General features: G+C 34.7%; 1 pseudogene; it reads left to right on the forward strand.

The window, feature by feature from the left end:
• The first annotated feature begins 8,711 nt into the window (after nucleotides 1-8,711).
• LOC105772701 (ankyrin repeat-containing protein BDA1-like) lies at nucleotides 8,712-10,242 on the forward strand (annotated as a pseudogene).
• Nucleotides 10,243-11,675: the final 1,433 nt, after the last annotated feature.

The following is an 11,675-nucleotide window of genomic DNA, read 5'->3' on the forward strand; positions in this document are numbered from 1 at the left end:
CGGTATAGTGGTTTATCCCACTGTACCGCATGTACGTCAGTTTTGCTGCAAACTATTACCTAATCTGGCAGTTTAAGCTACAACATGTCTGTATAGTGGTTTTCCGTAACGCACTGTACTACATATACGCCAGCTTTGCTGCATCTTATTATCTGAGCGGCTTAGTCTACATACATGGTGTGTAGGTTGGATGGGCCTTTCGAGGTCCTTTGCGGTGTGTTTGGTTGGTGAGCTTAAACAGCTCTTTTAGGGTGTGATCGGGGGACGAAGAGGTGTGTTGGCCGGATGGACAAGTTTTTACTACTTGACTGCATTCATACGTATCTAATTGAGTGACTAGGTGTAAATATGGTTGCCTGTATTTTATCTGCTTGTCTTAACATTCGCGACTGTTCTAATTGCGGATATTAAGGTGTAAGCGTAGTTTCGATTTTCTTATCATTGTGTTTATGATTCTGCGTATAGTACCAAATGTGTTGATTGTTGCGTATGGTTGGGATGTAGGTTTCGAGTTTACCCTCTGTTTCTGTGTATCTCTGTAAATACGCTATGCCATTGAACTGCTACTCGAGTTCATGTTCTATAATTCTGTTGTTGCCACCTTTTGGACTCACACTAAGCTCGTGTAGCTCGCCCCTTTAGTGTTTCCCTTTTTTAGGTACGCTCGTTTTTCTGTAGCTGGACGTAGCATATGGAGGTCTCGAAAGTGTTACATTTTTTAAACAGGCTTTTAAGGTATTTTCTATAAATTTAAATTCTTAAGAAACAGTTTTAGACTGTAAGTTCTGTTTTAGAAATTGTGGTATAAATTTTGGGTTTTATGCACGTAAGCATTATTTGGATTGAATTTTTAGCAATAACAGGAATTTGATAACTGAGAATTTTTACGCAACTAAAATTTTTATACGATCACTTCGGTGATCAATGTGACCTTCAAAATTTGACCAAAACTTCTAGGTCATATTTTAGGGTGTTACATTTAGTGGTATCAGAGCCAGGTTTACAAAAACTCGGCCCTTTTTTCTTTATGTAACCGTATGCGCATGTGTTCGTTTTAAAGAAAATTTTTGGGAAACATACCACAGTGTTTTGAAATGACTTGTGTTTGGAAAATAAAACTTTTTACGAAAATGGGATGTCCGAGACTCTAATGCCGGTCCTTACGAAACTTAAGAAATTGTAAGATTAGTTCTGTAAGCTTATTAAAAATTTATGCTTATGATCGATTTTTGAAATTGTATATTCTTTAAGCTCAGGAACAAGATCGATATGGATTCTGAAGGTAAGCGAGATCGCGAGGAGTCGTCTGCTTCTTTGAGATGTGTGTCTATTCAAGAGTCAGAGGTCAATGCGATTCTCCAACTTTAGCTAGCGATAACCCGGAGTTTGGTACTGAGGCATTGACTTGGGTAGTGAGGGAAGTGCTAGAGAAAGTGGTTGAGGCTAGGTTAGAGAGGACTAGAGAAATGCTTCAAGCTAGGTGCGTAGATTGTGGGAAGAAAAAAGATCGCAATCCTCCGAGGTTGGAGCCTCGGTCTCCGAAGCGTGTTAGAACGCATTTGAGTGGAAATAAATATGTTGCAAAGGGTGCCAGTAGTGGTGCGAGCACTCCGTTTTTTGAGCACTGTAAGAAACGTCATCCGAAAAATTACTGGAAAAAGGCAGGAGCATGTTTTCGAAACAGGTCCACAGAACATCAGATTCGAGAGTGTCCTCGACGACTTTGAGACAAGTATGGTTGTGAATGTTTCGTCGTTTTGATTTGAGCATAGTAATTGTGTGTGATAGGACAAATGTGCATCTGTTTTAGTGGTTAAGTGTTTTGGGTGTGTGTTTGAGGTCTTGAGTTCAAGTCTGGCATAGTAGCACTCCGGGACTAGAGTGCGCAGTGGGAACGTAGTGGTGTAACTTGTGTTATATCACTATTTTGTTAGTGGGAAATTTCAGGGATGGAATTTCTTTAAGGAGGGGTGAGTTGTAACTTTCTGAATTTTGGGGTAAGAAGTTTTGAGTTTTGTGGTTAGGGTCATTGAGTAGGTTGTGCTATTGTGTTTAGTTGCGAATTTTGATGTTAGAATGGGCTTGTTAGTCTGGTGGTTAGTTGTGTCTTAGTTTATATCTGGGTCGCGTGTTCGAATCCTTGTAAGTACATTTTGGAGAAATATTTTTTATTTGTTAAATAGTAGATTTGTTTTAAGTTAAAAAAATAACTATATAGTTTGATTTTTATTTTTTTGAAACGTTTTTTTCTTTTCACGTTCTCCTCCCCCTCTCCTTTATTACTTTTATTTCTCTTTTTTTCTTTTTCTTCTTTTAAGAAACGATTTTATTTGCGAATTTTGGATAGCCTTGCCCTTTGTCATCAAGTCGGTGTCTAGATGTCATTGATCGCGAATCAGGTGTGGGATCCGAACCTTATCTAATTTATTTGTGAGTTGTTGATTCGACAATTCTTGTGTATGCTCTAAACTGTTATTCTGGGTATTTAGTTGTTGAGGGATATGGGGAATACTGCGTATTTCGATATTTTTTTATTGCAAAGCTTGGGAACTGATTTGATGGCTGAAACAACGATTTTGGCCTAATCCGATATGGCTTTGTGGCCACATGGGTGGCCACACGGGCGTGTGCCTGTTCACACGGCCATGTGGAATTAGAAATTAGGGTTTTCGAGTAGGATTAGGTGCCACACGACCATGTGGCTAATTTTAGAAAATTAGTCAGTTTTCACATGACTGTGTCCCCTGGGCACACATGCGTGTATGTTTGGGAATTAGAGATTTAGTGATTTGGTACTACACGGCCATGTGGCTAATTTGGGAATTTAGGGATCTCACATGGGCATTTGTTTTGGACACACGGTCGTGTCTGGTGGGCACACGGGCGTGTGAGACCCTCACACGACCGTGTCTGATCTGCACTCTATTTTAGCACATATGGACAGAGAGTTACACGATCTGTTCACAAGGCCATGTCCCTGGCTCACACGGGTGTATGCCTCAACCACATGGTCGTGTCCTCCTTCCACACGGGCGTATTGACCCCCACATGGCCTAGGCATTTCCACACGGCCAAAACACATGGCCATGTGGTCCTAAGTCACCAATTTTAGTTTTGTGTATGTTTTTTATCTGAAAATGTGTTTGTGTGTTCTGACCCTTGACTAAGCTTTAGTGAGGGTAGTTAAGACTCTGATCTGGGTTTCGGCTTATGTGTTATTTGTGACTGTTGTGCAAGATATCTAATTCTGAACCTAGTTAGCTAGGTGTGTGCATGCCTGTTTCTGTCTGACTGTTTGTCGATGTGGTCATTGTTTTTGTGAGGTTGTAAGCATATATGCACTTGCATAAAGAAATTTTTAGGTTGGTTGTGAAGAGAAGGAAGACTGATTCTGATATGATCTGGCAGTTTAACTGCAACTTATCAGTATAACGGTTTACCGCACTGTACCGCATGTACATCAACTTTCCCGCGTACTATTATCTGATCTGACAGTTTAAACTTCATGTCTGTACATCGGTTTACCACAATGCACTGTGCTGCATATACGTCAGCTTTGCTGCGTCTTATTATCTGAGTGACTTAGTCCACATAGATGGTGTGTAGGGTTGGATGAGCCTTTCGAGGTCCTTTGTTTTGTGTTTGGTTGGTGAGCTGAAATAGCTCTTTTGGGGTGTAATCGGGGGGCGGAGAGGTGTGTTGGCCAGATATGCAGGTTTTTACTACTTGATTGCATTCATACGCATCTAATTGAGTGACTGGGTGTAAATCTGTTTGTCTGTATTCTATCTGCTTGTCTTAACGTTCGCGACTGTTTTAATTGCAGATATTAAGGTGTAAGCGTAGGTCCAATTTTCTTATCATTGTGTTTGTGATTCTGCGTATAGTACCAAATGTGTTGATTGTTGTGTATGGTCGGGACGTAGGTTCTGAGTTTACCCTTTGTTTCTGTGTATCTCTGTAAATACGCTAAGCCATTGAACTGCTACTTGGATTCATGTTCTATAATTCTGTTGTTGTCACCTTTTGGACTCACACTAAGCTCGTGTAGCTCACCCCCTTAGTGTTTTCCTTTTTCAGGTACGCTCATTTTTCTGTAGCTGGACGTAGCATACGGAGGTCTTGGAAGCGTTATGTTTTTTTAGACAGGCTATTAAGGTGTTTTCTGTAAATTTGAATTCTTAATAAATGGTTTTGGACTGTAAGTTCTGTTTTAAACACTGTGGTATGAATTTTGGGTTTTATGCATGTAAGCGTTATTTGGATTGAATTTTTAACAATAACAGGAATTTGATAATTGAGAATTTTTACACAACTAAAATTTTCCTACGATCACTTCGGTGATCAATGTGACCTCCGAAATTCGGCCAAAACTTCTAGGTCAAGTTTTGGGGTGTTACAAGTCCACATAGATTCACACACTTATATACCATATATTATAATAGATTTACATTGATGCCTCAACAACAACTATACAAAAAGAGGAAAAATGCTTCGATTAGAAATGAGTTTGTTTTGATTTTTATTGTAACTGAAATGGGTAATTAATAGAGTGAAATGCAAGTATGGGCTTTGATGAAAATGGTGGTGGGTATTTTTTTTTACTGTAACAGCAGCTAGAGGGGAAAAGAGAAAGAGAGAAGAACAAAGAAGATGAAAAAAAATCGTTAAACAATTTTTTTATAGATGGCATCATTTATGACATCATGCTTATGTGGCATGCCATATAGGCTACTTCGTTGACCTACCATTTGACTGATGGTGAACTCACGTTTTTCGTTAAAATTAGGATGATTTCTAAAAAAATCGCAATGTTGAGGGTGTCAATAAAAAAAAAAGTTTAAGGGCTCAAACCCAAAAACCCACAAACCCTGAGGGTATTTTCGACAATTGCGTCATTTTATTAAACCAATTTGTTTGAAAAATACAAGTACACATAGATGAAAATACTACATTAAGGGCACTACATCCCAACACCAGAGCACAAAAGCAGAGGATCTCTCTCCTCACTTTCTCATTATTGTTTTATGGGTAGCCATTTTCATTATTACTTAATTTGTTCATTTTGAGATACATAAATTCGTTTCTTGACTCATTAGGGAATTTATTTTCAAAGTTTAATTGATTTCAATATTTTTTTATATTTCTCTCATTGTCATTACTCTTTTAAATTAATCTCGATCAAAGAAAAAGCAAACAAATCAAGATTGAAAATTTTCTAAGATTAGGTTGCCATAGAGGTTGCAAACTTGTAAAGTTTCTTTGATAAACTCTAAAAATTTCCAAAAGAAGGTTGCCATGGAGAGTTGGAGACTACTATGATAAATTTTTTGGTGAATAGAAAGAAGAATTTTCTAAATCAAATTTTGGTAAAGTTCTCCATTTTCCTTTACTCAATAAGCAAATCTCTTTGGACTTCGTTTTTTAGGAAGACTTCATTGATTGGATCGAATAGATACAAAGTAATATTTTTTTCATGTAAAGAAGAAGTCTATTTTATTAGTAAAGAGAAATTAAAATCTCTAAGTTTCAAAAGTGAGAAATTAAGGAAAATTAATCACAATATTAATAATATTTTCCATCAATATTACATCATTTTAATTGGTATAATAATAAATTCAGCCTTTAAAGTTTACACATCTTGTTAATTTGGTATTAATTTAACAAATTTAGCTCATAATATTTGTGTAAATGTATAAATGTCAAGGCTAAATTTGTTGAATATTTTAGAATTAAATATATAATATTAATGACTAAATTTATTATTATATTAAATATAATTATGTAAAATTGACGAAAGACATTAACACAATGATTAATTATCCATATTACTCATTTTCAGAGTTGATGATATTAAATTACTCTAATTTTTTAAAGGAATCAATTAACTCAATATTAATATTGAGAATGATTAGAAATATACATTTACTTTTGAAGAAATGGGAGTATAAAAATTTACTCACTTGAAAAATAGTGTCTCACTTGACTGATCTCGTCACGTGGATCCGCCCTCCAAAACTTTTAAATTTTTTAATTAAATTTTAATTGATTTTTTAAAAATAAAAAGAATTTCATTAAGAGGACAAACTTAATGCTAACATCCTCCGCTCATAATTTTAGTATTATCCGATCACATTTTGAGTGAAAGTTGCATTTTAACACATTTATCCATGGTTTGATCAAAATCTCGTATGCAAAGTATTGGTTGAAGGGGAAAGTATCTTAGAGATATTTGTAATTGAATCTGAATTACATTTTGTTCTTTTAATTTAAAAAATTGGTAAATTAGTTGATATATATTAGATTAAAGATAAAATTAGTTATTTTGTTGAAAATTTCATTTATTTTTGTTGTTAAAATTGGTTCATGTAAATTAGAATGAGGTACATGTGACATGTCAAGTGTAACTGTTGATAGGTGTTAAAAGTAGCATGTTTTTAGCCTCATTCTTAATACGTTTTGGGTGATTATTCGATGTTAATTGTGAATTTTATGCTCCTGATCCTTTAAATTCACGTTTTTATACTTAGGAGAACATTTGGGAGTAAAAGGAGTGAAAAACGAGTGAAAACCGAAAAATTGGAGCAAGGTGCAGGGGCCACACAGGCTGGACCATTCCACACGGCCTGCACACACGCCCGTGTGAGCCACACGATCATGTGACAGGCCATGTGGATTTTGCGAATTGCACTCCGAACAGTAAAAAAATGCAATTTTTAGGGTTTTTGAGCATTTTGAGACCTATATATGACAAAAATAAAAAGATAGGAGTGAACCGTCATAGAGTATTCAAGAAAACAACTCAGAAAACACCATTGAAGCGGATTTTGAAGCATATTTCCGTCAAGATTGAAGATTCCTGATTGATTTCTCAAGAGATTATAATGAGTTTATTTATTTCTTTTGGTTATATTGTCTTTGGGATATTTTTATTTGCAAGCATGAGCTAATTTTCTAAATACCTAGGGGAGGTGAACCCTATGATGGATTCTATCATTTGATTTCTATTTTATGCAATAAATACTTAGTTCTTGTTCTCAATTGTGTGTGCTTAATTCTTTGTTTGATATTTCTAGACTATTGATCCATGTTTGATGTGCTTAAATCAGAGGAGGAATAGACCCTGTTTAAGAGTAGATATAGCGTAATTGAGTGGAGTTGCATGCAATCCTAGAAATAGGATGACATAAATCTATTGGATTAGAGTCAAACCTAATAAGGGAATCTATAGATCGAGTTAATGTAATAATAGGCGTTTTAATTAGAAAAAAAATTCAATTAACCAACCTAGAGTCAGTTGCTCTTATTCTTGAAGAGAGATATTAACATAATTTAGGGGTTTTTACTGATCAAACATACTAAATAAAAAAATTGTGTAATTTAGATTGATAATGACAGATGAAATTTAGGTGAATTCTTTCTTGGGTATTGTTTCGTTTCTTGGTTATTATTCGATTATTTTCTTGATTTGTTCTATGTCGCGTTCATAATTAATTAATTTAGTTAATTTTAGTTCTTAATTAGTCACTCAAACTTATCAGTTAAATAATAGAAAGGCGGTAATTACTAATACTTTTAGTTTTCGTGAGAACGATATCTATGCTCAGCGTAGCTATACTATTAATTGATAGGTGCACTTGCCTTAGTTAAATTTTTAGTTGGTTTCATGGACATTAACTGTCTAGTTATTTTGACAGTTATGCAAGTTTTTAGTAGTATAATTGAATGAAATTTGTAACAACAATGACAAGTTTGCTCTTTGATCTAACATATAAGATTAATTTACCTTTTTTTTTAGTAGAAGGAACAAAATGCAATCTGGCTCCTAATATATGTTTATGATACTTTTCTTGTAGACGTAACATTCCATGTGTTTGATCAAAATTTATGTTAAGCATAAATCTAAAACTATGCATCAACTTTTATTTAATGTGCAATTTGATACATTAATAATATACATATGGTTTTAATTGTAGTTCAAATATATATATAAAATTTTATTTTGATTCATTTGTGTATATTTTAAAAATAAATATATTAATTTATTTTTATATTAAATATATATAATTATTTGTGTATACAACATACAAACGTGAAAGGATGTTATATCGCTAGTTTATGAAAATTGAATCAAATCAAAATTTACCTATAAAATGTTATCTTTTGTATTTTTTTTAATTTTAAAATTTTTACATTTAAAATAATAATTATAATTTTTTGGTAGAATAAAAAAAAATGAATAACTACAACAAACTTTGGACTTTGCCCTACTAGTTTTACCCTATTGCAAAAACGTATGGGGAATGTCTGAAAGGTTTCTTTGAATTGTCTTCTCCATAGTTTGTCCACTGCTACTTTGATTTAACCTTTCAGGTTTATATCAAAACTGGAAAGTAAAATATTGTAAGTGCTGGGATTTGAACTCAGTATTTCTATACAGTACTTGAACCGTGAGCAATTGTCGCTTACCATAGATAACTATGTCCCCATCAAATGTCAATATATAACAATCAATGAGAATATTCTTGGTCGACCATTCAAGTAAATTTTTTTCTTTTTACATACTTATAGACCCATTCAACGGTTGTGAAGATATCAACATGACAGAAATGTCGTATATATGGGGCTTGAACTGGTAAACTTTTTACCTAAATTTCTTTCATCTGCAACTATTTAATCTCAGCTCTGCAGCTTTTATAATGACCTTTAAACACAACAACAACAATGGAAAGCAAGCTTTATGAAGCAGCAGCAGAAGGGAATGTAACTATTTTCTTAGAATTAATTCGACAGGATCACTTGCTTCTTGATAGAGTGCTGGTTAATTATGCCATTGAAACTCATTTACATGTTGCAGCAATGCTTGGACATACAGATTTTGTGAGGGAGATTATACAAAGGAAGCCAGAGTTCACCAGAGAACTAGATTCAAGGGGTTCATCACCTCTTCACTTGGCATCAGCCAAAGGGTATGTCGACATAGTTAAAGCATTGCTATTTGTAAACCCTGACATGTGCCTGGCTGTTGATATAGAAGAAAGAAACCCTCTTCATCTTGCAGCCATGAAAGGCCAGGTTCATGTTTTGAATGAGCTAGTCCGTGTTAGACCGCAAGCGGCTCGAGTCACCGTGTCATGGGGAGAGACCATATTGCATTTGTGTGTCAAGTATGGACAATTTGCGTCTTTCAAGGCAGTGGTTGAAGTAATGAACAACCAAGAATTTGTGAATGCTAAAGATGATTATGGCATGACAGTTTTGCACCTAGCTGTTGCTTACAAGCAAATTGAGGTATGGATTAGATTGCATCACCATAATATTTCAGCTTTAAGCTTTTTATTGCTTTTGGTAATGGTATTAATCTTATGTGTACTGATCAAAATTGTGCAGACAATAAAATTTTTGCTTACCAGTACTAGTGTTGAAGTAAATGGTCTAAACGCAAATGGTTTAACTGCATTGGACGTTCTTGCACGAAGTAGGAGAGGATTGAAAGGCTTTGACATTGCTGAGTCCCTTCGAGATGCCGGAGCTCTAAGAGCCGCAGAAATTTCGCATTGGAGGATTGAAACACCACCTCTAATTGCTCAAAATGTTGCAACCAACCAACCAGACAGAGAATATCAGTGGGTGCAAAAGACTTACAAGAAGGAAGATTGGCTAACAAGAAAGCGAGATTCGTTGATGGTAGTGGCATCACTTATGGCAACAATGTCTTTCCAAGCTGGACTAACCCCTCCTGGTGGATAATGGCAAGATGATTTCACAGGAGCAGCCACCGAGAGATCTCACGAAGCAGGAACTTCAATAATAGCAGATACGAACCAAAGATATTATAGTCAGTACCTTGCTGCCAACACAATAAGTTTCATGGCATCCATGAGCATCATCTTGCTTCTGATTACTGGATTGCCTTTCAAACGAAGACTTTTCATGTGGATTTTAACCGTGATTGTGTGGATTGCTATCTCATCCATGGGCTTTACATACAGAATTTCACTTCTTGTTTTTACACCAAAATCACAGAAACTAACTGTCACTAGGGTGCTTGAATATGCTGTGATAGCGTGGATTGGGGTGATGGCTCTTCTTCTTTTGGCCCACACCATTCGCCTGATTGTAATTGTTTTCAACAAAGTTGAAAATGTAAAAGAGGAAACGCAAAAGCCGCCACCACCACTAAGCTACACGAAAAATATAAACTTATAATCATTAAAGTGATAAAGATTCATAGCACTGGATTCTATTGGCCTGTTGGAAGTTTCAATGAAAATGTATGATCTTCAATTGTGTGGGAGGTGTTCTGAGAAGGGGTTCTTACTGTATTGAAACAAATTACTTACAATACAATCATTAAAGAAATATTCATCAACTTAACAAATAAGGAGCAAGCATTCAGCAATTGGATTTATAAATGATCCAATGAACCAACTCCAAAAGTGCACAAATGAAGACTTTATTGAACTAAAGAATTAATAAAGCTTAATTATATATAAAGCAATTAGAACTATAGAGGGGTTCAAATCTTTCAAGTCCAAGATTGAGGCTGAAGCCAGGATTTACCAACTACTTTTTTAAGAAACATGGAAATTTCAATTTAAACTTTCCAAGTCAAATTTTGTTTTTAGGCAGTAAAGGAAGAATGGAAATATATCATTTTCTCTGGTTTCTAACCTCAACCGTCAACATTTCATAATTCTGTTTCTTCTGTTATTATTGAGCATTGCCTAACCGATTCGTTTTGGGGAATACCGTTTAATGAAACGGTGCGGTTTGAGTAATTTCTTAATCTTCATCTTTTTAGCACCAATCAGCGAGGTGCAAGGCAGTTATGAAATTTGAGAAGAAATTTTACTCTCTTCTTCCTCTGATCTCTCTCGAGAATCTCTCTCTCTCTCTTTTGTTTCTATCATTTTCTTCTTTTAATTCAGCTCCGTGATAAAGGTGTCAGAGCTGCAGCCGATTCTCATTGCCACTGAGAGGGTTACCACTGTAACAACCCGTTTTTTAGTGGTGCTAGAAACAGTGATTTCGAGATCACAATTCCGATGAGTAAGTCAGTAAATATTATCTATTTAATATTTACGAGTTAAAAATAATGTTATAGTAAAATGTGATTTAACAGATTTTATTAATTAGTCAGTTACTCAAAGTACAAGGTGTGCGTACCGAAAGTCAAAGGGTTTTAGAAAATAAGGTATCGAAACCTCGTTTATGTAAATCAAGTCCGTGAATATTTTATTAAATATTTAAGGAGCTGATATATTGGTGAATTGAAACTTGGTCCAAAAATTTTAGTGATTGAATAGTTAATTAAGAAACAAAACTAAATCGTAAAAGACGTAAAACTTAATTGCTTTTGAATTTTATTAATTAAATGGTTTAAAAAGTAAAAGTGGGATGTTTTATGTTGCCAATAGACCATAATAAAATTAATGGAGGGTTGAACATTAGTTTATATTATATTTTATATGTTATATGTTTTACTTTAATTATTAAACTAATAATATTTAATAAAACAAAAAGGAAGCCAATGTCATCTTCTTATTTTCTTTTTATTTTTCAACCGAAAACCATTGTTGAACCTATGGAAGCTTCGACTTTGCTTATTCAATTGCATGTAAGTCTATTTTTCATCCGTTTCTCGTAAATTTTATATTTTTGAGATCGTTGTA

The sequence above is a fragment of the Gossypium raimondii genome, chromosome 6, assembly GCF_025698545.1.
Source record: "Gossypium raimondii isolate GPD5lz chromosome 6, ASM2569854v1, whole genome shotgun sequence".
Lineage (NCBI taxonomy): Eukaryota > Viridiplantae > Streptophyta > Magnoliopsida > Malvales > Malvaceae > Gossypium > Gossypium raimondii.